The sequence below is a fragment of the Anser anser genome (genome assembly GCF_964211835.1).
Source record: "Anser anser genome assembly, chromosome: 8".
Taxonomy (NCBI): Eukaryota; Metazoa; Chordata; class Aves; order Anseriformes; family Anatidae; genus Anser; species Anser anser.
The window spans coordinates 16,559,687-16,586,968 of NC_139728.1; the positions used below are offsets into that span (position 1 = coordinate 16,559,687).

General features: G+C 39.9%; 1 protein-coding gene across 6 annotated transcripts in view; it reads left to right on the plus strand.

The window, feature by feature from the left end:
* The window catches only part of LOC310903636 (uncharacterized protein), a 503,466-nt gene that overhangs the window by 349,572 nt on the left and 126,612 nt on the right, over positions 1-27,282 (plus strand). Inside the window, exon 10 of one of the 6 annotated variants that reach the window (XR_014587632.1) lies at positions 6,198-6,220. The exons of the other annotated variants lie outside the window; for them this stretch is intronic. The gene's annotated coding sequence lies outside the window, so the exon portion shown is untranslated. Of the gene's footprint in view, positions 1-6,197; positions 6,221-27,282 lie in introns of those variants that run through there. 6 annotated transcript variants of the gene reach the window in all.

Genomic DNA, 27,282 nt, shown 5'->3' on the forward strand with positions numbered 1-27,282 from the left:
AAATTGTGCCCTTTTCCCAAGATATTGTGAGTAAAATGAGTCTTCCTTGTGTTTATTAGGCAATTAAGTGGAATGTATTGACTCTTCGTATTCAAACAAATCCAGAGTGGTGCAAATCTATCAGGGTAATTTAGGAATAATATTCACCATAGAGATTCTGGAATATATAGCAAAATGTAGACAAAATCCCTCTTTAAATTTTATTCCCAGAAGATAAATCCCCTGGGAAATCAAGTTTTGTAAAAAGCTGTCAGTAGCAAAGAACTTTTTCCCCCCCTCATGATCAAACATCCTAGTCTTTCAGGGAATAGGTTGCCAGCAAGTCTGTTACTTACCTGCATATTCTTCTTTTTTTTGCTTTGTATTAAGTTTAAACATGTAAGGATTTATTTAATATTTATGGTGTAGTTTAATAAAAGTTCAGTGATGTAAAGGAGCTCGTTGCAAAGATGTGCTTTGCACATAAGCCCCACTAGAAACTCATTTACTTACCGAATCAAATGCTAAGTAAAATAAACAGCTTGGCTTTCTACTGACATTTTATAGCTACCTTAAGGGAAAGGTGGGGAAGGGGGGGGGTTGTGTTGCCATGTGGGTTTAATTCATGAACTTCCACTCAAAGTGCTCAAAGGCAATACAGTAGTTGAGCCAACTTTCTCTGTTAAATCACAAAAAGAGAGATTTTTTTTAACCAAATACAGGGGATCAACTGCAGCTGCAAAGAGGAAATTTAGAATTATCATCATACCAGTATCAGAAGGTCCTTTATATTTATAGCTTCATAAAAGTTCACAGCTAGAATATTTGCTGCCAACTCATAAAAGAACTAATGAAAATATCTGCAGGTTTTGTGTTTGTTTTTTTTTTTTCATGGACAGTGGTTTCTTAATCTCCTAAATCCTGATGAATTCTTATATTCAAAACATTTGTAAAAGAGAGGGGAAAATGACTTCTTGTTGCTTTAATAGGGCAGATCACACTTAAACATGTTTCGGGACAAACTGTGTTACAGTTTTACTTGTGTAATATTGCCATATTCCAAGTGTACCCATTAACATCAAGAAGATTGTATGTGACAGTATTATTCAATGTATAAGAAAAAAAAAGTTTTAACACTACACTGCCTTTGTGAAGGTAAATTGCTGTCTTGTTTGGATAAACTTCAGAATGTGATTTATAATCATAACAATGGTTATTGCTTCAACATTAAAAAAACCTGTAATTAAGCAATAAGTTTCTTTCAGATAAGTAGTATTAGGTAGTAATGAAAACCTTGTGTTTTAATGTACCTCAAAGGGTGTTGTTACTCAATAATTCACAGGTTCTCTAAGCTTTTGTGACTAAAAGCAGAAAGGTTTTTATTTAGATTCCTAAAACTATGAAAATTATATCAATATTTTCTCTCCAGCTGCTGTGGAAAACCTGTTCCCAAAAGAAAAGCTAGTGATAGTAATGAGTTAGGTGAATACTTCTCAAATCTCAGGATAACATGAGTTTTAGTGATTCTTCCCATTATTGATCATCTTCTTCTCCACCTCTTCTGGTTTTTTTCATGCTTATAACATCAAGGCTGCTTTAAATTTGTCTGGATTTTTGCTCTGTGCCTTCTCTGCAACCTCGTAATTGAACAGAGCCTCTCCCAAGAAAAGCATATATTTTTTGAAGTTCCATGATTTACCTTACTACACGTTTTTAAAAGTTAAACTTGGAAGTATCTGTGAAATTTTATAGCGAGAAAAGCTGTGGGTTATAATAATAAAAGGGTGTCATTTGGTGCCACCCGAATAGAGAAAGTGTGTTACAAAACCAGAATGTTCCCAACCCAGCTGCTGCAAAAGGATTTACATCTCTGAAGGAGAAGCTTCCATAAGCAAAGGAGTTAAACTGGAGTAATAGTATCACTCTCATTTTATATTTGAACATACGTTACTTTAAAAGTAAAACCCCAGAGCTGTGACTTGCTTAGGTGTGGCACTTGTAGCTTGGAGAAAATCACGACAGATTCTAAAGCTGTGTAAGGAGCAACATCTTTTATGAACTGCAGTTTGTGGGTGGGGATGGGGGGTGAAAAGGTGGTGTGTGGGGGGGGAAGCCCCGTCATATTCACCGTGCTGGTTCTTTAGCTTTTTGAGCTTGTGAACAAGGGCTATGTCTGTGTTCTTTTCACCAATGTACTTGTAAAAACTTATGAGAACTTTATTTCATTTTTTTTTTCCTGCCAAAGAGTAGTAGTGCAGTGAAATATGACCTTTCTCATTGATCTGAGAGATGCACCTAACAGAGCTGAGCCATTCAGGCTGTCCTCTCAGCCCAGGCCATTTTATCATTTTGCATGCAGTGTGCCTCAAGCTGTGAAGCTATTTGTTGAACTAGGCCATGTTACTGTTTGAGAGGAAGACAAATGTTCCATATTATCCTTAATTTCCATATAATTGTTTTAATCTTTGTTTTATAATAAATGTATAAAAGTGCCCTGAGGGTACCTTTTTGTTTGGTATTGTAGGTGTCTCATTTAGAGTTCAAGCAGGATGGAAATGTTCAGGTCTGCTTTTTCTTCCTCTCACCTGAATGGTTCACATGACGCACTCCAAAAATAAAATAATCAGCCATTCGCACTGCAGAACTCTACCTCCACATGTGAAAGCACGCAAGGCTGCGTTTCCCATCCATCTCATTTTGGATATGCTTAGCAAAAAAGATTAGGACAGCTGACAGCTTTGACTGGAGAGACGTGCTCCTGCCAACTCCACAAAACATTCAGCTATCGCTGAGGGATCGTATGTTCCAAGCTAAAAGGAAATGGGGAGTGAGGTGAGAAGGAATATCTTACCGGAGCCTCAACACAGCTTTCTGTCTTGCATTTGACGAGGCTGAACAAGCAGGCTTTCGTAAAGAAAATGATAATATTAAGAATTTCTGTAGGAGCAAGATTTATGAGAAAACACACAGGAGTCTTGTGTGGAGTCCTTTCAGCTTGGCACTCTAGCTAGATGTTTTATGCCCAGTTAATGACAGCCTGTCTCACTTGGTTCCCAATGGCCGGTTGTCTGCAGCCTTCGCTCTCTGACTCCTTAATTCATATTTGCATTTTCAGCTGCCTCTTTGTTGAGGGGTGACAACATCTAGGTGCTGCCCCCTCCATACACCTGAACTTTGCTCACACAGGTAGGCTAAGAAGGGGATTCTCTTGAAAGTCCCCAGCCAAAGAGCTCCCTTTGATTCACTTCTTCCACACTAGTCTAATGGCAGGGAGTTGGAGATTTAACAGAGCATAAGCTGGTAAGGGAGCAGAGGAAGGTCCCAGAGAGTTTGTTTCACTCTGTAGAAGTTAGAATGGTGCCAACCTATTTGAAGTTTAACAAAATGGTATAATCCCATTGTAAAACATCCATGGGGTGCCATAAAAAGCCTACAGATAGTGTAGCATTGTGTAGTATCTTTCCGTAAAAGTATTCCTGTTTGGTTTTGATGGGGGGTTGTACAGTTGCTGAAATTAGTGGGGCGGGGAGCTTTTCTGAGCCTGCCTGGCAGACCAGAGAAATATAAAAGCTTCAGATAATTCTTTCATGAGTTGTTTTCAGGCCTGAAATAGGGCCTAGCCTTGAGGGGGTGAGAAACAAGCATCCTGATTTTGCCAGATGTTAGTGTTTAGTTCTATGGTCCCTTTAATAATAAGCCCAGTGAAAGGGGGAAAGTTGTATGAATACATTTTTTGACATTTTGTTTATTAGCATTTTATCTAGGCTAGTAGTAAATGAATAGACTTGTCAGCAGAAATCTCTTGGTGAAACAAATAAAGAATCTTAATAGGCAGAGAGAACAGAACTAACGGCAAATTGCTCACAAAGAGGGCTAATTTATTGGTTTCCTTTTCATGAAGACTCTGTTCTGGATTCTGGCTTTGCCAGAAGAAACAGCTGAATGATGACATGGACTCTCAGAAAGAAACTGTGCTGTCTGGTTGAAAAGGGGAAGACTTGAGGAAAGAGTCTATTTCTATTAACGCTTTCCTCAAAATATTTCATACTAAACAGTGAGAAGTTTTCATAGTTTGATTTGTTGGTTTCAGTGAACGGGCCAAGTCTGCACTTACAGGAGTGCTGTGGTGCCTGGTTCCCCTTGTTAGCTGTGGCCTGCAGTGAAGGAACAAATGAGAGCTTCTCCGGGTCTCTGCTGTGCAAAGAGTGCAGAGCCCTGTGTCCATGTGCAGCTTTAGGGGACTGCTGCTGGCTTACTGCACACGCTGATACCCGCTGGTACCGCTGCACGCTGCTTTCTGGGCCAGAGAGTGCCAGGAGGTACAGCACCGCCTCACCTCCTCTGCCCCGTAGCCTGCCCAGGCTGTTGCCTTAAGCAAGGGAAGAAGCTGCAAGTTCCAGGGTCAAAATGTGAAATTCCTTTGGATTATGCATAGTAGTTATAAGCTAGGCATTTCCTACCTCATTACTGACTGTGCAGTCAACAGCAATCGCTAAAGCAGTGCATACAACAGAATAAGGCTGTGTAATCAGTAGAAATATGTGTTGTCTCCTCAATGTTCCTCCCAAATCCACAGGTACAGATGGAGATTGTATCTGCAGGGCTGTGCGGGTGGGCACAAGGAGCTGCCGTGTGTCACAGTGCATTAGAAGTAGCCACAGAGACTCTCTCAATGCAAGTCGTTATTTGCCAAGATTACTAAAACTTTTCTGACCCAACCCATTCAGCCTTCGGTTTTATGTTCTAGAGACAGGGTAGTATCAGAAAGTGCTGTGTTTTCAAAAAAGTAATTGCTGAGTGACCTCACAGGGCAAGTTCATCCTCTTATTCCTTCCCTTGCCTTGGACAGCAAGGTGCAGAATGTAATGATGCATCTTTAAAAGTGTGTGAAGGCAAGATGGAAAAAAGGTGGAGAGGCAGGCAGTAAAGTAGAATAGGACAGGCCAAGTAATTCTTAGGGAAATCGTTTGGTTTTTTGATTAACTGAATTTCCTTTTCCAGTGTTAAACTCTGAGCCCTTACCACTGTCACCTGACCTTGTCAGAACATAATTCTGAAGTACACCCCAAAAAATCCAGGAAGAGAAAAATGCGGAAATAGGGTGATCTCATATTACAGTATTTTTACATGACAATATTTTTAATTCAATGCTTTATTGGTGTTTTTATTTTATTTCTCTATTGCAAACATTCCTGGTTTTCAGGTGGTAGGAAGAATGAAAGAACAGATTAAACTATGTAAAAGTAGCAAGATATCAGAACTGATTCAATTATGTACACTAATTGTGTGTTTGGTTGGTTTTTCTGCTTTAAATGTGTTCCTAAGATGAATTCCTTCTATAAATCCACTACACTAACTTCTGCTCAAATAAAACCTCATCAGGCTTTTTCTCCTGCTGGAGATACAACCTTAAAGAACAAAACAACTGTGGTAGCAACTCAGGAAATGTTTCTCCTGCCTTTCACATTTTCTTTGTCCCGATCCCTGACGGAAGAAAAACAAGACGCCAAGAATGTGGTTTAACAAGGCTGTAACTTTACATAGTAATGTTTCAAGGAACTATCTGACAATAATTCATCCAGCACAGGTCATCCATCCTATTGTAATCCACTTTGCAAAGGGCCTCTGTCAGCTCTCTACCCCATTAACCAGGCACCGCACTGTTGTTGAGACTTCACTGCTCTCTCCTCATGCAAGGCAGGGGGAACTGACTACTCACTGTTCAAGGGATTCAGAGCTTCAACTCAGATTGAAGCCAGCCTCGCAAGGAAGGCTTTAAACTAGGAAAGGTGGGAAAGGGGAGAGTTCTAGAGACGGGGTAGTCAGCAAAACGCGGTTCTAGTGTCGGGATGCATCCAGCGGGTGCGTGCAAAATCCGTGGGCCGATGGGATGCCCTCACAAGTGCTGAGGGAGCTGGTGGATGTTATTGACCACCTTTGAAAGGGGCGTGGGAGTAGACAATCTTCAGAGGTCCCTTCCGACCTCGACCACTCTGTGACTCTGTAACCCATTCTTCACCAACTCCCTTTAGTAGTAGGTGCTTTCTCCTACACAATTGCAATTCCAGCTTTCTAAATGAACAAGAAGCCCTTCCGAAAAAGTCTCCACAAACAGGAATTTGCTGAATTGAAACTCTTCCTTTCTCATCCCCTGAAGGGTGAAGAAAGAAGATAAAATGTTTTGCATTTACTCACCATGAAGATGCTTCTCTTCTCAGGTCCGCAGAGACTGTGTGCTGTCCATGGGAGGGTTCTGAAGTGGAGCAGTTCTACTATGCTAAAGCTACAGTAATTTTAAAAGTGAGTTTTTAAGTGGAAACTGGAGGCAGGAGACGACGTTTAGAAGCTCTTTTGAGTTTTTATTTTATTTGGGATGAGAAAGTGGGAGCTAAGAACAGGGCGGGGAAAAAAGACTTAGCATGTACAACACTGTTGGGTCAGAATCTCCTCACACACCCTCCTGTTAGGCCATAAGAGAACGCTGTGAGGTCTGGTACTTTATAGTACCAGTTTTGAAGGTGTCGAGGATTTTCTCAGTTCAGAATGGATTGTAACTTACTGCAGACCTTTGCATACCACTTTGAAGGCTGGATAGCTTGCAAAATGATTTTTTTTTTCTTAGTAGGGCACTAGCTTTAGGAATGTTAATATCAGAGGCAGCATTATTTATCCACATTAATTTAAATGAATTTCATATTACTAAATGAATATGGTGATGAAACATTTAGTTCCTTCCAATAAACCTATCTCTAAAGTTTTAATTTAAAATGTGCTTTTATACCAACCCTACTCACATTTCTCAGTTTCTTCTCTATGAAAGAAAAGAAAAATGTGAATGAAATATTCAAATCTTATCCAGGCAAAAAAGAAAAGTACACCTTGTATTTTGGTGTGGAAATCTATGAAACTTATGTTCAAGAAGTTACTTTCTCAAACTACTTTTTGCAATATTATTTCATCAGATGGTCTTAATTTTCTGCATGACATTATCTTTTCAAGCTGACATCAGACTGGGCTCTGACATTTGCATACTGAAGATGGAACTGTGTTTCTGCTTGTGCGTTATTTTATTTATTTATTTATTTATTACTTAGGGGATTCTAAGAAACAAATCCTTCCAAAAGGATTCATGTGGCTCTGTAGGTGATTTTGCTCTCCTTTTTTTTTTTTTTTTTAAACCAGAGATTTCACTGGACTTTTCTAAAATACACTGTAGTATTATAATCAAGTGATGATTTGTACGTGTATTGGACGTAATTTCCTTTTCTTGCAGGCATGTAATGTAGATTTCTTCAAGGAGAAAGGGATGATTTTAATTTAAACTGCATAGGAGACAAGACAGGGACAGATTATAATTAGAAATGGGTGAGGGTCGGGGGGGAAGGCTTTTGACTCAAGTAGGCTGCCAGCAATGTGCTGCTTTCCTTTAAATTACCCAGCCAAAAGAGGTTGCATTGGAAGAGATGCTGTGGTGGATATCTGTGGAAGAGCTGTGAGGGTGGATCATTTGGTATTTGAGAATTACTGAATTAACTGTACTTCCTGCTGGGATACACACAGCCTGGCAGACTGATTTCACATTTCTGTTCCCTGTTTTTCTCGTCCCTTAATCTCACTGCAGTTAATTGAATCAAAGCGTAGACAGAAGTGAAGCAGTCCCGACTTGTCACTGTGTGTATGCAGACTTGATGAAGCACATCTGAATCACGATGCTGTCTGTCCCTTCTGGTTTTATCAGAAACTTATTGGCTTTGTCAATAATCAAAGTGTCTCCGCAAGAGCAGCCTTTGGGTCCCTGGTAGCACCTGTGCCATGCTCAGATGCTCTCTTTTCTCTGCTTTCCCCAAATTAACTGTAAAACCAGTGGGTACTCTGGTCAGATCTTCAGCTGAAATTTAAAGTAATAATTTTAAGCAATCATAGCATTGTTCAGGTACTCAGATTTTTTTTCTGAGCATCATTTTTCCATATATACTAAACATGATGGCAGCTGTGCTACAGACTGCATGCTGCACGTGGCTTTTCAGAGGCCTGTTGTTTCCACTCAATCTTCTACATCGTACTACACTGTAGAATGAAACCCAAACCACATTTTTGCCTAGCTAAGCCAAGATGAAGTTTGCCCATTGTCCATCTCAGTGGTTTGTGCAGGAGTGTGGGCAGTGCACTGGAGCCTCAGCAGCTCTGCGTTACGATGCCTTGCAGCACAGAAGAAGCTGCCGAATCTGGTGCTTTTCCTTGCCCTTAGGAGTTAGACTGTGAACAAGCACTTAAACAGTGAATGGGAAGTGGAAAGATGGCCTAATTTCTTAATTCTTCTATGTGAATGATGTAGGTCACAAGTAAAATCTTTTTTATGACCTGCAATATTGGGATTGTATCTATTTCAGAGCTCATTAAGTTTTGATAACTAAGGTGGTTTAATGACATGCTGTACTGCGGTGGTTTTTTTTCTGCAGTCTGTATGTATGTTTAACATGATGTTTTACACATGTAATTCAAATAGTAAATACTGGAAGGAAATCAACTTTTTTTCATCTCAAGCAAAGAGCTGGGGACCATTGTAGTTTTAAAGGTAGCTTTAAAAAACTTTTAAATTCGACTTCAGTTTTGTCTGTAATACTTGCTCTCTAAACTCATACTTTAAAAACCCAACACTATTTTGTTTGTTTTTTCCCCTGGCTTTGTACTATGGAGCTTTCGTTTCAGTGTCAATGAGTCATGTCGGTGCAGTTTTCTGACCCTGACATCCAAAATCATGTAGTAGGCAATTTGGCTGGGCATTTAGGTAGGAGTTGCAATCCAGCACTGGGTAACCTTTTAAAACCCTTCTACTCAGGACTGTGGTGAAATGATTTATGCCCGTACCATCTGTGGTAAGGAGATGTGGAATTAAGGAGAGCAGTAAAACATAAAAACTCTCTACCTGCATATGATTATTCATGTTAAATCGAAGTAAATTACATTGCTCAATGAAAGTTTTTCAGCTCTAAGACTTGTTGTGTTTCTCTACCTCCTTTATTCTTACACGTGAGATACCGGGAGCTCACTCCATACTGGGTGAGTATGGAGTAGTGCTCTGGCCTTTCATCTCTGGAGAGAGAAGGATTTGTAAATTGGATAAAGGTTACTAGGGAATATTAGTTTAGTTGGTGATGTAGTACAAGTTCTTTTCTAGATCATGCAACCACTGTGCAATTGGCAAAAGTATGGTAATAGGCTGTGGTCTGTCAATTTAATGAGATATCGAGGGGGATCAGAAGGATCGAGAGAGGTTTTTAGTATCCACTGCCGTGCTGTTCAAAAGTCTCTCTCAGAAAGGGAGATGCTTTAATTATAGCCCTGGAAGGGAATTGTGGCTTATTCTGCAGAGCTCTCTTCTGAACTGAGGCCTACACTGAGCACAGTTTTGAGGTACCCAGATGCAGGAGTTTTGTTAGGTCATTCCACAGAAGTCAGCATTCAGCATGAAGGTGCGCTTCATCCAAGTGCACCTTCACATTGTAGGGAAAGCCTAACAAAAGGCATGAAAATGCTGGGGTGCCTGGTCAAGTTCAGAAGCCACCCTGTTGCGTTCAGCGTATTTGCACTGCAGGTGAAGACTGCCATCCTGGGACTATGATGGTACTGACAGACACTCCACAGATGGGAAGAAAATGGGAAAACTGTGGAGCTGTGTTGGTTTACAGGAGCTTTGTGCTCCCCTGCTAATGTGCAGGTAGATGTAGCCTTTTTTGTTGCTAGCATTATCCACAGGGCTGTAAATTATTCACACAAGTAACTAACGTACTTCATATCTTCTCAGATTGTCCAACAGCTTTGCAACATCTGTGAAAATACTCATTGTTTGAAATTGCACCGAGAGTAATTCCAAGAAAATATTCTTGGTTTTAGACAGGTCCTTTGAAAATTGATTTTTCAGAGTCTGAAAAATCATTAGCACATTTTGTTAGTCACCTAGATCATGTAGTATTTTTCCTGTCCCTATGTGAGCTATGTGAGTTTAATTCTTATGGTGAGTATTTTATTTCAGGTGGGAAGCGTCCCTTCCATCCATTTTTCCTAATTGCTGATTTGGTGAACATTTCTGTCACCAAATGCATTCTTCATATAGATTTTGTAGACAAAAGCAATAACAGCTGCAAATGCAGCCACACACACACACCAAAAAAAAAAGTTGGTTTGGTTTATTTTGAGCAAAAATTTATTTTCAAAGTTTTTGAAATCTTAATTAAGCATGTGTTAGACTACTAAAAATGTATATGGTGTGTTGTGTGATAACCTAGAAGCTGATAATGCGCTCTGGATACATCTGTATTGGGCAGGTCACCGGTTGTGTTCACAAGCTGCTTGCACACCCAAAACACCACCATATTGCTTCTTTCTGTGGTATACACCAAGTAGGGATTTGCATATGTAATTCTTTTTTTTCAAAGTGAACAATGTTGTCATAGCCTTACACACAAAGACCTTGTAACTGGAAATGTTCATCTCATTTCTCCTAAGACTCCTCAATGAGAGTCGTTCTTTCTTTTCTCACAAAACAACTGCAGGCACAAAGAGACTTGAGTGCTTTATCAGCGTTATAACTATTCCTTGAGAAGGCTCCCTACACCTTGAAGTCTATGGAAAATAAATCCATATTTCGAATATCAATTTTTCTTTTAACCTATTTGTAAATGATTTATTGTAGTGGAAAGTCAGATGACGATAAGATAACACTGTTTAGAGGTCATTAAAGAGTTTTCAGGAAGTTTCTACAAAGGTACTGTTCTTATATTGTCAGTACGATAAGAAAACGAACAATTTATGTCAAAGTTTGCAAAATGTGTTTGTCTGATAAACAGTCTGCTCAGGGGGCATCAATCATACTTCCTTCCCAGAGTATATTGTATTTTTCATGAAGTGAACTTTAGTGACTCTGCACATCCACGTGTCTGATATTGCAGCATCGTAAGCAGCATCTTTCCTGTTGTAGCGGCTGTAATGCAGTGGGCAGCGTGGTGCCTCAAGTTGCACCAGGCACTAATAACGAGAAGCCTTTAATCATCTGTACTTTTTTAGCCGGGTGAGAAGGTGATTAATGTCATCTCCGTTCCTGGGCCTCAGAGTATGTTTCTTCTCTTGAAGGAAAGATGTTTCTGTAACATAAAAATACAGTGTGGAAGACAGTGAGAAGGGAGTTACAACAGGAGTCTGCCGTATAGAATACTGTTCGGAAGAGATATTCTGCATCAATATCATCAAGAAGCATATTTGGCTGAAAACAACTAAAATATAGACTGTATAATCTACATTCTCACTGTTTTTCTTAACATGCCTTTCAACTTATTACAGTATAAATCACTTCTCAATTGCCTTGAGCTGAAACAATACATCTGAGCTTGGGTTAAAAGCCTGTAAGTGCTTCTTTACTTGAACAAAGTGAAATCAGGTTACATTAATAGAAGTATTAATTAATTTGCCCTCATTTATTCAGTAGAATTAGCATTATTGAAAAACCTTTACCATCTTTAAGTATGGTTAAAGAGTGTGCAGCTTTAGTGACAGTTTCATCTGTAACACCTAGTGATGTGTCAGATAGTGTAGAAAATTATTGTCCAATTTGGAAACCTGAGACATTACTGGGAAATGCTGTGGGGTGCGTTATAATGAAAATACCAATCCACATTAGCCATGGTTGCCATAAGCAAAAATCTTAATATCTTGGCCAAACCTACTTAAGGTTCATGTAATAAACTCACATTCCTAATTTTATTAGGGATGTGCCAAGTTAAGCACTTTGCTGGCCTTTGGACAGATTTATAGCCTGACTTCTGCAGAATTAGTGTTGACTGACAAGAGGACATTGTTTTATAGGATGCTATTTAAATAAAAACCTCCAGGGTATTTCTGTAATGTTGTCACTTCAAGTCCGAACTGGAAAAAAGAAATGTGTATTAAGGAGGAATCTTCATTAGCTTTCATGAGTTTAATCTTGGGCTGTCAAAAGCTTCCTTATAAGGTAAGGCATTGTAATGTACAGAGACAAGCCTCATCTTTGTTCCAGGTTTTAGTACGAAAGCAATCTGTTGCATTTACTGAAAACTGGGGGGGAAATCTCTTATTCCCTTTTACTTGGCAGAGTTATGTGTAAAGAAGAGTGTGATCTCTTTCCTTGTGGATATCAAAATGGCAACTGATGATAGCCACTTTACTTTCTAACTTTATTATGCATATATCACTTGTTCCGAGCAATTTGTGTCATCTTATATTTATTCATCAGCTAGCCTGGTCCAACAAACATGCTGACATTTTAGTATGTAAAGTAGATTAGAAAAATTGTCCTTCCTTTAAAAAATATTGGTTGGTGGAAGAGCTTTTCTCCTTAAATAAATAAATAAATGGAAAGGAGGAAAAAAGTGCATCTTCTGGAGTTAAAATTAGTTGTATGTTGTGACTCAGGGCAAAATATTGACCCAAATACCTGTCAGATTAATATGACCCTTCAGTCTTCCTTCTGACCCTTATTATTCCTATTATTTGACGTGATTTCTAAGTTTATGGGAAGGTTCGTGGTCTTCCAGAGACTATGTAGCTGGGACACCTGTACTACTAGAAATAAATTGCTCAGTGTTGTACCTGTGGTCACAAACTTGTATGGCTGAGTCGATCACCTGGGAAAGGTGAAACCTGCCTCACTGAGGAACGGAGGGGGATGGAATGGGTATGCCTGAGGTATTTTGTAATGCTTCAGAACTGTTAGCTGACCAGTAGAAAACTTACATTTTACAATAAAATGATGAAAGGTGTGAAGTGAGTATAATTAACACATAGATCTTATTTTGTGTGTAGTAATAATAAAAAAAGCATACAATATAAGGAAACAGCTTCACTAAAGAGAATGACAAAAGGCAGGGATCAGTGTTATAACTTCTCACGAATACATAGAGTTACATATGAAAGATTACACAATAGATTTGCTTTAGGGAAAGAGATATTGTACATACTGATTAAAGTCTACGTAAATCAAATATTGGAAATATGCCAGTCATTCCTAGCAGTGCCACTAATGCAGTGGATCTCAGCTATATCTCACTGATTCTTCTGCAGCTTTCAGTAGCTATTACATACTCTCACCCCATCAGCCGCTCAATCCAGCAAAAGTAAAGCGGGAGACTGAAATAATGAGAATTCAGCAACAAAATCGGGATGTGCGTCCTGACGAGTAGGAGAGCAGCTGAGGAATAACTGATGTCAATGTAGTTTAAATTCCTGCAGAGAATTTATTGGACTGTGTCTCACCTGTTTAAATGGGAGTTTAATATGACAAAGAGTTTCCCTCACACGTTATTTGACCATCATTATGTATTATTTATAAAGCTCCATCACCACGCATGGTGCCTTACCAAGATAGTTCAATTAAAAGATTCTACTTGGAGTTAATGAATGCAATCACATAAGAAATTACAAAACATTGTTCCTCAAAACATTGACAAATGCACGAGGGCATACGTTTGGTTCCTCCAAGGCTGGTCCTTGAGGGAACCATTATGGTGTTACATTGGCATTATAAGGTTGACATCAAATGCATCTAAATACCTCTTCAGTAGTATAATATTTACTGTGGGTGATAACTTAACTGGGTTAGAAAGCTACTTAAAATTGTTCTTATTGCTAATTCATCTTCTCCATAAAGAAACACCAGATCTGTTTTATCAGCATTTGAACTAGAAGAAGTGATGGAGAAAGAGCATAGATTTTTTTATGTGGCTTTCTGTTCCTACTTAAGTTCAACTGAATTTCTAAAAATGTTCATGCCAAAGAAAGGCAGTATCAAGTGTAATTGAAATATCAAACAAGCCTTCTGTTGAGGGCAGCAATTAATAGACAAGGTGTTATCCGTTTGATCTGTTGGTCCTTATCTTTCTCCTAGTTCAATCAAAGGTAAAGTTTAATTGGAAGCAGCATTGCGTGCTAATGTAAATATTTTCTTATCTTCCAATAATATGTCAGGAGGCCTGTCTGCATATGTGGTCAAGAGTACGTCTGACCTTTGTGAGACGGCACTGGGTGTATTCATTGGTTTTGGTGTTGGAAGGATCACAGACTTAAGCATAGCAGTTTCATGTTGGTGGGGAAGCCACTGCTTCTGTCTGTACATCGGGGATAATACGTACTCCTTTTGTGCATGCCAGTTAATGTATTCCATTGGCAAAGGTACTTCACCCCTCAGATTTGTAGCTGCCAATTCTGCTCTAATTAATAAGCATTAAACTAAACTCCCAGCCTCACAAATCCTTCCCTGACAACTTCACACCCTATTAAACCCTAACTTTCATGTGCCTTAAAAATACTTCTTTCCACAATACAGTACTTTCCTTTATTGGTATATGCATCAATGTTGTTAGAGTCTACCATAAACCTGCTGAGGCTAAGAAATCTGGGTTTTCTCCTAAAAAGAATTCAGAAACATTCAGAAGTAGAGGTTTAAATTAAAACAATAAAAAAAATATTATCCTTTAAACATATGCACATGTGTCTGTATAACTGAAACCTGTGCACACAGTTGGGTACTTGCCATATAATTGTTCTTTTTTGCATCTTAAATGTGTATTTTCACATTGCTTCCTACACGGATTCTGAAATATTGACCTCTTTATATTTATGATCCACACTGATATTTTAGTTCTTTTTTAACTTTAAGAAAGCTGTATCTTTATTGTCCAATATGAAACAGCCACATATGTGGTACTACACCGAGATCGGGACTGTGAAGCACAATTAGAAGATGTGTGACAATCACATCCTCTTTTGGACGACATTTCAGTCTTTCCATTGATTTCAGGAGAAGCTGGGTCAGTCTTAGGGGAAGAGTAGAGAGGCAGTGGGGATCAAGGATGAAAAGGAGAGCTCTCCTCCAAAGTGCTGCAGGATTGCTCTGGGAGCAATTCAGAGCACTTGCTGTTAAATACCACCAAACTCCAGGAGATTCCAAACAATCAATATAAATCACGTTTTGGAGTATAGACTTCCATATGGGTTCAGAAGCTGCCAGATAAGGAAAACGTGTGGGAACCAGGTCCTGGGACTAGACTGCCATTCCCTGTGCTACTTCTGCTTTCAGTCAGGGTCTCTGGATTAAAATGCATCAACACTGTGGGAGCAAGGAACAGAAATGAATGGCTAAAACTTCAGGCTATGATTCCCTGAGCTTTGTCTATTTCTTTTTTACACCCATCTCTCTTTTATGGTGAGCCTGCTTTGGAGAACTAGAGAGAGAACTAGAGCACAGCCATGTCCAGAACACCCCATGGCCTGGTGGTCAGCACACTGCCATGAGAGCTGTAATTTGGGGCAGCCCTAGAAGGGAAGAGCTGGTAACTGGGAGCCTCCCGTTTACCATCTGACTGGTCTGATGATTGGGATTTTGTGAAGGTCCAACTGGCTGCTGCTTCTTCTGCCCTTGAGAAAGCAATGGCTTTTCACAGTCCTGGGTGGACAGAGAAGCCCACTTGCCAAGTACAGTCTGCTCTCCACTGCCTGGCCCTTTGTGGCAGGTTGAGCGGTGTGCTGGGCTGCTTGTGTGCTCCCAGGGGAGATGGGTGAGCACCTGGGCTGGGCTGAGGCATTGCCCAGGGAATTTGGGGCTTCCCAGGCCTCTCCCCTAACCGCGTGGGGAGGCTTAGGCTCAGTGCTCAAACATTATGGCTTGTTCTGCTGGTGCCAGGGCCCTGGTTTGTAGGCGCTGCGAGGCCTCAGATACTGATGTGCCTGACTGTGGTCCTAAGTAGTATGGCACACCAGAGCTAAACAGCTGGAGAGTAGACAGGGGTCAAACTGTCAGACCCTTGGCTTGTGTGAGACAATTCCAGCCCGTCGTTTTGGGTTTACTCACTCTCAGACCCGGGGATGTATCAGGTCTGACCATGTGATTCTGAAGGGCTAAACCAAAACCCTGAATCCAAATCACTGGTTTTCTTACAAAAGAAAACGATGGTTAGGTCTAAGGGGCACATTTGATCTTTGTTGCTCTCTGTCCCTCTGTTTTTGTAGGTTATATTAAATGTGGTTTTGATTTGGATTCAAACTTCAGTTCCTTTTGATAGACATACTGACAGGCAGCCTTCCTTGCATGTTTCTTGGAGAGCTTTTGTTTTCCCAACAGGTACATGGCCTAGCTTTGCGCAGTCTATTAGCCTCCCACTTCTTTCATCTGTCCCATTATATTTGCTTTTTCCTTTCCTGCAGCCTGAAGACAGTCTGGTACAAGTGATGTCATCTCAAATTCTATTTTTCATTTGTATCATGGATGTTGCTAACCACTTTTTAAATAAAAATACAACATGATACTAATATGCTAAGGAGCTCCACGGATAACCATATAATTTCAAAATGATACTGATTTTGTTTATATGCAACATAATCTTTTACAGTTCTTAGTCTTTATTTGAAGCATTGCAAAGTGGATTTTTATGAAAGGTATTATAAAAGACTCCTTGTTTCTTCATAACAGATTTGAACGTTAACTGATCAGAGTTCAGATAAATAGTCTTTACTCTCCATTAAAATATTAAAAAGCCTTTGGTAGGGAACTGGCATAAAGATCCTTCATTCTTGTTTAATGAACACTTGTTGGCAAGTATAACACTTTAATAGCTTTGCAGAATGAATTTTGTGTGAGCATCCTCCATTTCCCTGTCAGACACTTGTCCAGGTGCTGGGAATTTATTGGGGGAAGCATATTTTTACTCATTAGTTCTGTATTTGATTACAGAACAGTAAAATATGAACCACCAAGTCCCCGAGGCATAGCTGTGTACATTGAGATTAGTAATTGCATGTCATCGTGTTTTCCATTGGAATTTATATGGACAGATAGGATAGGTGCTTCTTAAGTAGGTTTAAAAGCAAAGCAAATTTGTATTTAATCTTTTTTGCAGGCATATTTTCCCTAATGGAGTAAAGGTTAGGCTAGATGATACATTTTAAATATGGTTTTAATTTAGTTTTTCTTTTTTTTTCTTTGTTGAAGTATGAGGTTTTCTTTCCGACAGACTAAAGGAAATATATTGTAGCTGAAAAATTTGACTCTGTATGTGCTAATATAAACAGAAGGAAAGAATTGTGGTGTTGTCAGCAATGGGTGTTTATGAGTATATGCTTATACACAATATGTAGACAACATTTTTATTTTTAACCACCTTTTAATGCTGAAGGTATAAATGAAAATCATGTAGCAGCTCTAAGGACAAATTTTATTTAAACTGAGCAAGAGAATGCCATTTTTTCTAATATCTTGAGCAGCTTGTTCTTCAAGAACAGCTAAAAATCCATCTAAAATTTTGCATGTTAAGAAAATCCTCAAACCAAAACTGATCAAAAAAATTTAATGTACTGAAAAGTGAACTACTTCTGGTTCATGTTGAAGGGTTACATAATGCCAAACATGCCATGCTCTCCTGTATAAAAGTGCTCATAAATGCATTTTTCAAAACTGAATCTAATGAGGTACTTAATAGTCACAAAACTGGCACATTTGATAATTAATGTTCCTTACTGAATTTTTGCTGATGCAAAGGCTATAGCCTTAAACAGAGAGAAATGTTAACTCGAGGCGTACTTGAACCATCAGCTGTTTAGAGACTTCCCCTTTACTGATGTGAGATACCTGTGAGCGATCGCCTAGCGAGAGGCCTTCGTTGGCACGCTCCCATCTTAGCCTGAGAACTTGAACCGTGCGAGTTTGTTCTATGGAGTGCGTTTATCTGCACATGCCATGCGACGCTGGGGTTGCGTTTAATGGGGAGCCACTTATTGTGCCCCACTGGCAAACAGAAATATTTCCACTTCAGTCATTGAATGAATCAGCACTCAGCTGAACTCCCACATGGGCACTGTGAGCAGTAGATGCCATCGTGTGCCACCTGAACAGGAGAATGGAGAGACTGGGCATACGGGTGCCGTGCCACAGCATTGTGGTTCTGCAGTGCCTGGGGCAAGGAGCCAGCCTCTGGGGGAGCTGCTGCAACAGCTGAGGTGCCCCATATCGGCCCAAGCTGTGCACATCTGTTGCTAGCACCTTGTACTTGTTCGATCAAAATAGTTAATGGACAATGAGAATAAGACCCAATTTGTGTGAAAGTGGAGATACCTGTATACACATATGCATGTCTGTTTAAAACTGGGACTGAGAAGACCATGTCTTAATAATTCAGGCAAAATGCAATGAAAATAGGTAAGATATTTAGGTTTGAGAAATAGATGTTGAGAATGGTGGACTTCTTTTCTTTTTTTTTTTTCCTTTAATCACAGTCATGTTCCCCAGCAGTAGTTGCAAGCTGTCTCTTTGCTGGTAAATTCCTGCTGATTTCACAGTACACATATTGTATATACTATGTGTTAACAGAGCTTGAGATTTGGAGGATTTGGAGGGAGAGAGAAATGTTGAAGGGCAATTGGAGCCACACAGGGAGAGTGGAAGAGGGATCAGGGTAGCAAAAGAAGGCTCAGAGAGGATTGAAGTGGCTCTGGGGAAGCTGAAAGTGGATCAAAACAGGACAAATGGAGGTAGAAAAGGATCAAAATGCTAGGGAGAAGGAAAAGAGAGGATTGAAGGACAGGATCAGACCAATTTTCTACTAGCTGACACAAGGTCAGAAGAGCAGGAAATAAGGAGAGCTGGATGAGGTATTTGGATCCTCAGTATATGCTGGAGGAAATAAAAGAGAAGCAGTGAAAGAATGGGAGCCACATGAGAAGGGCAGATATTGGAGCTGCATGAGGGATGCAGCAGAAGTCAGGGTATCAGGAGAGCTGAGTGAGGATCAGAGGAGGGTTACACAGAAGAGTATCAGGAAAGCCAGGAGTGGGTCAAAGAAGCTTATGGAGATTTGGTCTGAGAGGCTAGAGGGGCAGAATGACTTGGCATGTTAGCCTATTGCTCAGATACCACAATTAGTTCAAAAGCCCCTAATGAGCATCTCAGAGGGTGGAAGTACCAAGAATATTAGTATGTTGTTTTATGGCAAATTTGATTTATTAGCAGAGGCACAGTTCTTACCTAATTCATCTCCAGTGAAGATTTGGCTTGTTGGATGCTGTCCCAGCTGTGACTTCAGCATCCAGCAGAGGTTTCTCAGGACAGCTGCAGTCATAAGGCACAACCTAGGGGTTTTAGGCAGCTTGCTTTCTGAGCAGCCCAGCATCTGGAGGCTTGTGCCAGGGCCTTGCCGTTATTTTAACAGTTTATTTAAAAAATAAACTGAAATCTTGAAGCAGGCAGATCTCCTTTAAGTAGGTCTTTATGTAAGTGAATTTTATTTGAAGAACATTCTTTAGAAAAAGCTTGCTATTGTGGCCTACAGTAGCATAGGGACTATCCCCCAGCCTTGGGATAACAGATGTGCTTCTGCCTATCCAGTCTTCTCTGCAGGCTTTGTCACTAAGCCACAGTGGTGGTTTCTGGGAGAATATTCAGCTGGTGTGGAGTAGCTAATTCTGGCAGATGCCATCACTTGCCACCAATGCTGGTGTAGGTTTGTCAGTCCTCCCAGCACGTAGCAAAGAGCCTTTTCGAGAGGAATGCGCTCTGAGAACGTGCATTCTCGTTTTGTTCTATTCATCTCCACTTGAAACCAAACTGAATGGCATTAATTATCACTTCAGGTAGTAAATCAGTTTCTCATTTGTGAAAGGAATGCTTCGTCTTGAGTCCCTTTTTGTTTTGTATAGCCAGAGGGCTATTACAGATGGTATTGAACTCATAAGAATCATTTTAGCGTTACTCCAGCACAAAGCATATTATAAATGGATAACCTTGTTTTCCTAAAAAGCCATGAATAACTATGGCTTTAAATGCAGCGATTCTCCTCTGTCCTCCTCCTCCAACTCTAAAAACATGCATTCAGACTCCTGCTTTAAAGTCAAGGCAATGTGCTGATTGACCGTACTGACATAATTGTGTTAATGGCAAGACACTGAGACTACATTGTTAGATATGTCGCTTATCATCACTATTTATTTGGCTCTGTTCTGCCAAGCTTGAGTTGCATTTCTTATACGTTGTGGTATAAGTCAGTCACTTAAACTGCTTCAGTGTTGAAATAACATTTTTTGCAAGTCTTTTAGCTGTAGTTCAAGAGAAGGAATTCTTCCAGAGCATCATTAAGGGGTTCAGAGTTTGTCCTCGCTGAAAGGCTCAAAGTTTGAGCACTTAGAAAATGAATTCTTTGATCAGTAAAATGATTAGTGAAACTACTTTCTTTTCTCCTCTCTCCTTCTCTTTCATATGTGGATCCATTTTTCTCTCAAGTTAATGCCAATAATGTATTTTAATCTACAAAATACTTCTCTACAGTCACAAGTGAGCTCCTGCAGGTACTGTCTCAAACTTGAAATGTCCTGTTGTTTAATGGAAAAGCATGTGATGGGAAATGCAGACGTTTTTATGCTATATTACTTCTATGAGTCACCATACTTCTGGCTTGTATTTCCTTTTAAATTATGTTTCAGTGTGTAGTTGTGAATCTCCTTGTGGTCCTTTAGTGGATGTTTGCGAATGTAGTTCAACAAATAGTAATGCTTAAGAAATACTATGCTTATGGGAGGTATTAAAAAAAATTTAAATTAAGCTTGGTATCATTCTTCCCTAGCTCATTCCATTGTAAGGGAAGCAACGTTATTAAAAGGTGAGCAGCAAATAAAATATGAACAATTAGAAGTTATAAACAGGATGTACTTATTCAGGGATGGAGGCCATCCCAGAGTTGCAGTTGCGCCACACTGTGTGGCGATGTACTTCTGTCTGACCAGTGCTAACTGGGAGGCATCCAGCCCTGTCAGCCACCCTGATAAATTCAGCTGTGAGGTGCTTTACCCAGTATAGGCTCATTTTGTTGGTTTGTGAACCAAAATCACAGATGCAAAAGTTTGTATCCTGATTAGGAAAGTTTGGATTCAGACCTGCAGCTGCTGACACCTTAGGTAACCACCACTTGTATGTTTGTTGGCATGTGGACATCTTCTTTATAGTGTCAGATAATTTCAGAATTACCTAAAAAACATTGTAGGTCACTGCTATCATAACCGAGAGGAAAAAATTTACATTTATGACAGGACTGATAGCAGTCAAAGTTCAGTAAAGCTGTCACGGACTGTGAAGTAGCCGGTTATGATGCGGTGTGGATCTGCATTTCGATTCACAGTCTAACTTGCTAACATTGATTGAAAACTCATTGTATTTGACTTGCACAAAATAGTAATGCTGGCTCAATACGTATAACTTCCATATGATGGTTTTATTTTCATATTTTTATGGAACATTTTGACTTTGTAGGTACCAACAAGCTTGTCAGGTTGGTCTGCAAAATTGCTATAGGAATGAATCAGTCTAGATAAAATATATCCTCATTCTGTGATGGCAAAAGGAAATCTTAAAACTATACATGCCTCCTTTGTCTGTCTTTATATAAACACACACACCAAGTATAGTATGTGCGCATATATATAGGTGTGTGTGTGTATGTGTGCACATGCATACATGTGCATACTTGGGATATTTGTTATTTTGCCAAATGAGCTACTTATCATGACCTATCACACTGTAGAGTTTTGAAAGGCTGCTGTAATATCTCCTTTGCTGTTGTCTTGAGTAGACTTTGGTTTTCTTTACAAGGTTAAAATAGTGGTTTGAACTTAGGCAAATGTGGGGAAGTGTTATCTATATAGGGTTGATGCAGCCTGTTACAGAGGTACCAGTTAACTGCCAAGTTCAAAACACATTTTAAGTGACTCCAAAACATCAGGTGCACTGGCCATGAGCAGTAAATACAGGTTTAAGTGTGGATACTACTTTGAAAATGCACCGCAGCCTCCTGCCACGTGGGATACCAAAGATGTGAAAGATCAGGAATTTGCATTATCAGATCTCTGGGATAGAGAATGCATCTCAGTCTGTTGTATGCAGAGCTAACGCTGTACATTAATTTTCATATGTATGCAAGAATGTATATCTTGATATGTAGCTTGCTTGCATTTGAAACTGTAAATGTTAGAAGACTAGGTCAATATTTTGTAGCTTGAAACAGCATGTTTACAAAGTATAGGTCGGATGCAATTGCTTCCCTAAAGACAGCTACACTGGTGGCCCTTCTGGTTTGTTTGTTTTCTTTTGTGTAAATGTAGGCTTTGGTCCTGAATATGCAAGTGCCTACCTCTACACATATGCTGAAGCCTGTGGGCTGCTGGTGATCATAAAATTAAGTCTCTGGTAAGTGATCCCAGTATTAGAGACTTGGATGAGGAAAAAAGGCTGTAAGAGCAGATTCTCATTTTTGACTTTTCATTAAATCATCCTGTGTGATTTCTGCTTGTTCCCAAAACATAATTCTGTTTCTCCTCACTTAGATGTATTGCTTTCAGTTTTGTTTGTTTTAAAGATGGAGGCTCTTTAAACCTTGGTAGTTATTTACTTTGGGTTCAATGTCCCTCATGCAAGAACCAGAGATGTATTTTTCTCGTAGAGAAAAAAAAAAAAAAGAATTAATTTTTCAATTTTGGACTAAGGGTTCATGTCAAAGATGAAAGAAAAAATAATTATTTGTAAGCCATATTAAACATTGGCCATTAAAAAGGAAATTGGAACATGTCATGTCAAATATCTTGAGAAAGAGAGAGAGGGAGAGAGGGAGAGACGGAGGGAGGGAGTTGGGAGGCGCATTCCTTGAAGTAACTAGAAAGAGTCTCCTGGTGAAATGGAGGCATCCTGGGGATCACCGACTTTAATTAAGTAGAAATGATCAAGGCACCAGGGTACTTCCGGGGGATTAATGACTGACTGGGAGACTTGATGGCCTCAGGCAAAGCTGTAGGCCATTAACCCCAGCCAATCCTTAGTTTTTCAGGAAATGCCCTGTGCCAAGGTCATTTCTGCTATTATAGCTAAAGATGAATCTTTTTCATAGTCTCAAGAGAGTCATGGAATCCATGATTTTTGTATTGTTTTTTTCCCGCTTTTTAATATCTCACTTATGGCATATGGGGATATTTTCTTTAGATTGCCTGGGCTACAGTGAGAGAATGGCTTGATATGTTTCTGGTCCAAATCTTATGAAGATTAGTATGTGAACAGCCCACTTGCATATTAGCCAAATGAGCATCAAGGGATTAATCAATACCCAAAAAGCATGAGGAGGTTCAAGACTGTTGGATTATTAAATTTGATCTCAAGAATAAAACCACAGGCTTTAATAAAAGTTATGTTAGTGAAAACAGTCTTGGATCTTTGTGGATGCCTTGTGCTTCTAGCATCCTGTGGCAGGGTTTCAGAAGTCGTTTCGCTTCCCTCTGGCCATTTGTTTTTCCCTGAGTCTAGCAGGGACTGTGGGATGTTTCAAAACTGCCTCTCCAGAGCGATTTCTTTCATATGGGAGAAGGTGCAACCAAGCAATATGTCTTTACTGCCAACATCATCTGCCATTCGGCCCCCTCCATGGTTCTCGTTGGATTCTTCATGCCCAATAGCTGCCCTGTCAGGGGTTCTCTGTCTTATCTGCCTAGCCCATGAGAGGGATGTGTGAAAGGAAAACATTGCTGGGGATTGAAGCCAAGCTTAGAAGAGCAAGATAGCCTTAATGTCATCCTCACACTGAGTCCCACCATGTTGATAAAAATGCATTAGATATTCTAAAACATCTGGGCGTTGTTGCAGTTAGAGAAAAAAGGTTTTCTAGAAAACATGGCCACTGCTGTGAGGTTCCCAGACTCCGGTACCTTTATCTCATTTTACATCAGCAGATTCTTAGAGAGCTGGGGACTTGAAGATTGTAACATCCTGGGAGGTGAGCCAGCAAGCTAACCAGACCCACGACTCCCCCCTCTGTTTACTGGAAAAGCATCTTAGAAACAACTGCTAAAAATAGAACTGTTGATTAAAATAATTTAAACTAAAAAGCTTTTAAGCAATAGATCAAGCTCTTTAGCTTTATGAGCTAAAGGTAATTAGAAGCTGTCCACTTAATACTCTTGACACAGAATACTGTTGCAGCCATGTATAGTTTTATTGCTTATCTACAGAGGTCAGAAGCAAGGAACATACCCTGCGTCCACTTTAAACACTTCTGCTTCAACCACTGTTTCTATTGCATCTTATCTTGAATAGCTCATGCCGAAATCAATTCATAATATTTTGCTTGTTACGCTTAGAGATGTTATCACCTACAACGCACACCTTCCTAGTAGCTTGGAGAACTCTAGCCAGCCTTCTGTACGATACACGTTTGCCCTCGGCTCAGCAAGCAGCCTGCCTGGAGAGCAGCCAGCAGGGCTGGCTCGGAGGAGGCTGACAGACACCTCCTCGTACCTGCCTCAGCACCCCGCGTCTGCGTCGCCCCGTCCCCCAAATTTGTCTCACCCCAACAGGCGTGTTCTCTTTTGGCATGGCGGAAACCAGCCTGATAGATTCTGTAGTACGTTACCTGTCTCTTGTATACATTGTCTGTCAGTCTTTCTAGATATACGTCTGTCTACTTAGAGTACCTTGTATGCTTCCATAAGAGCAAGTAAGAGCCTTTTTCTAGTGACTACATGAAGGATCTGTTATAATGATGGCAGGCCACAAGGTCTAATAGTTCAGTTATTTTAAAAATCAATGGTGACTTCTATGAGTGGTTGATATCCAAATCCTTCTGGTTAATTGGTTAGATACATGCTGGGATGAATTATTGTATGTAGCTACTGATCGGAAAGGAAGAATGATGAGCACTGCTGCCATGCCTGCCATTTTTCTGGCTTTGAAAAGTAGAGGCAGAATCCTGGCTCCTTTTTTCATCGGTTTCTGAAAGATCAGAGACAGTGAATGCCTGCGTGCTTCCTAAGACCCATAGCCAAGCTGCTGAGTGAGTTCTGCTGCTGTTTGCCTGAAGAGTCTGTGGGATGCTCACTGCGATCCTTCACCTGCCTCACATAGGTGGGCAGGGTGCTACAGGTTCCTTGCCAAGGCAGAGGCGAGCTTTTCTCATCTAGAGAAGCAATGGGCAAACAGTTGTTTCCACTGCATTCAAGGGGAGGGTGGATCAAATATCTGCATCATGCAGGAATTGTTGGATAAAACAACGTGCCAGTACAGTTTTGCTTCTAAGGCACCTCTAGTCTAGGGCAACCCACAAGTTCTTCAGCTCATTTGCCTTCAATTGAAATGAAGATTTTTGGACCAAACCAGTCAGAATCGTATGGCAACGGCACCACTATATACGATGTTTTTTAAGAGGAAGAGCGAAGAATAAGTTCTCCAGTTGAAACTGCAGGGGGAATTTTAGGTATGCAGGATGCAATTACCCGAACTGGAATTTGGCCAGGTCACTGTGATTAATTTAACACCCGTATTCTTGTTAAAATTGCCATAGATTTTTTAATGATTTGAACTGGTTAGGAGTGGACCTTGGCTTTCTGTTTCACCCACCAGAAGTAAATAGAAACTACCAAGAAAGGCAGCTCTGTTATTTGATTTGTATCCAACCAGCCACTGATGTGGACTTGGCTTATAAACAGTTCAAATACTAAAGTATATCCTTTGACCAGAATTTAATCTTTTAAATCAGAAGGAAGTTTTGTGCTTTTATATATGTGTGTGTGTATATATACTTGTGGCAGCAGGGTTGTTGTAGGCATTATACTATGGAGACGGTGCTTCCGTGGAAAGTTAGTACTTTTGTGGCTACCATTCCCCAGTACTAATATGAAACGTAGCTGCAGTAACACCCTGTCTTGTCTGTGTTTCTAACCAGCAGTATCTTTAAGACCAGCTATGTTTCTGAGTCACCTTATTCTGATTGTGTTCTAAAATAGTCCCCAAATCTCTGCATCAATAGTACTTTCTTTTATGTATTTCTTATTGATAAATTGATGAAAACAGGCATAATTTAGAGTTTCTCCACAATCGGCATCAGTCAAAATGAGTCCCCTTAGACTAATGCCGTAGAAGCAGAGGACCGATGAAAGCTGTCGAAATGGAGTTCTCTCCTCCCAGAGTAATTGACTTCCACTTTCCCAGGCAGACTGACCCCTGCCTGCACAGCTGACATTCGAAATCCCACGGCTAAGTTTTATGGAACCAAAACTCTAACCCAGCAAGCAACGTTTGAGCCTGAACTGGACACCGAGGATCAGAGGTTCATTTAAGAGACACGTACATTAATCACCTGCAACACATCCTCACTTTTGCAGTGTCTTTTGAAAAGAGGCAGCAATAGAAGTGCTCTGAAGCACGTTTTGCAATTTAGACCAGAAAGCAGAATGTAGCTTTTTCTCCTTAATATTTCAATGAGATTTGGTAGCTTAACCAGAGATGTAGTACGAAAGCATTTACAGTTCGTGTTATATTAATACTGTGGCCTGATTATCAAAACCCATTACTCTTAGTTATCTTGCGCAGGCTGAACCGAGCTGCCATAAGTCAGACAGACTGCCTGTACACAGTATGTTCTATGTTTATGATGAGTGTTTTTTAATGTAAAAGGTAATTCATAAAATTATTGTTCCTTAACAATTGGATTTATTGTATGCACTCAGAACTGCTTTTCTGTGTGCAAGGGAAAAGCATAAAGAAACTAAACACTCCAAATGTCACCGACCTTTCCCGACTCTGTTTTCTAATGGACAGTTTTACTCCTGGTCAGACATAGGGGTCTGAATTTTGAAACAGATGCACTGTTTACTTCACCCTTGGCAGAGACACAATAAGCTGCCTGCTTTTCTTCTCTGTTTTGTTTTGATTTTTCTCTTTTAGTGATGTGCCTCATGGCTCCTTTTTTATTGTAATGATACTGTATTATATACCACAACATTTCCCTATGGAGTAAAGTCATTGTTTCAAAGTTCTTTGTGGAGATGCATGCATTTAGGATTTTTTCCCAGCAATGATTGCATTTGTTGTAACCCCTAATGCTAATGCTATTGTGGTTGACTTTTTTAATTTAGTGCTCCCTTACTGTGATACTTTCACAGGGCTTGTTTGTATTTGTAGAAAGAGAGTAAAAGAAAGAAAAAGAAAGAGCTTCTAATAAAGTATGGGCTTGGTCCCAGTACTAATTTTCCTGTCTTGGTTATCAGTTTTTATTACACATGGTAGTCCGATAGGGATATGACAAATGCCATGTGCCCTTACTATCCAAAGCACATGGGGATAGGTTAATTCGTATCTTCAAATGCAGTTCTATAATCCCTTTGCAAACACAAATGTAAGAAATACCTACTTGGTGTCGTCCCTCTCTTCTTATGCTGCCCTTATCTGAAGAATTTTCCCAAACCTTTGTTTCTGGCATTTAG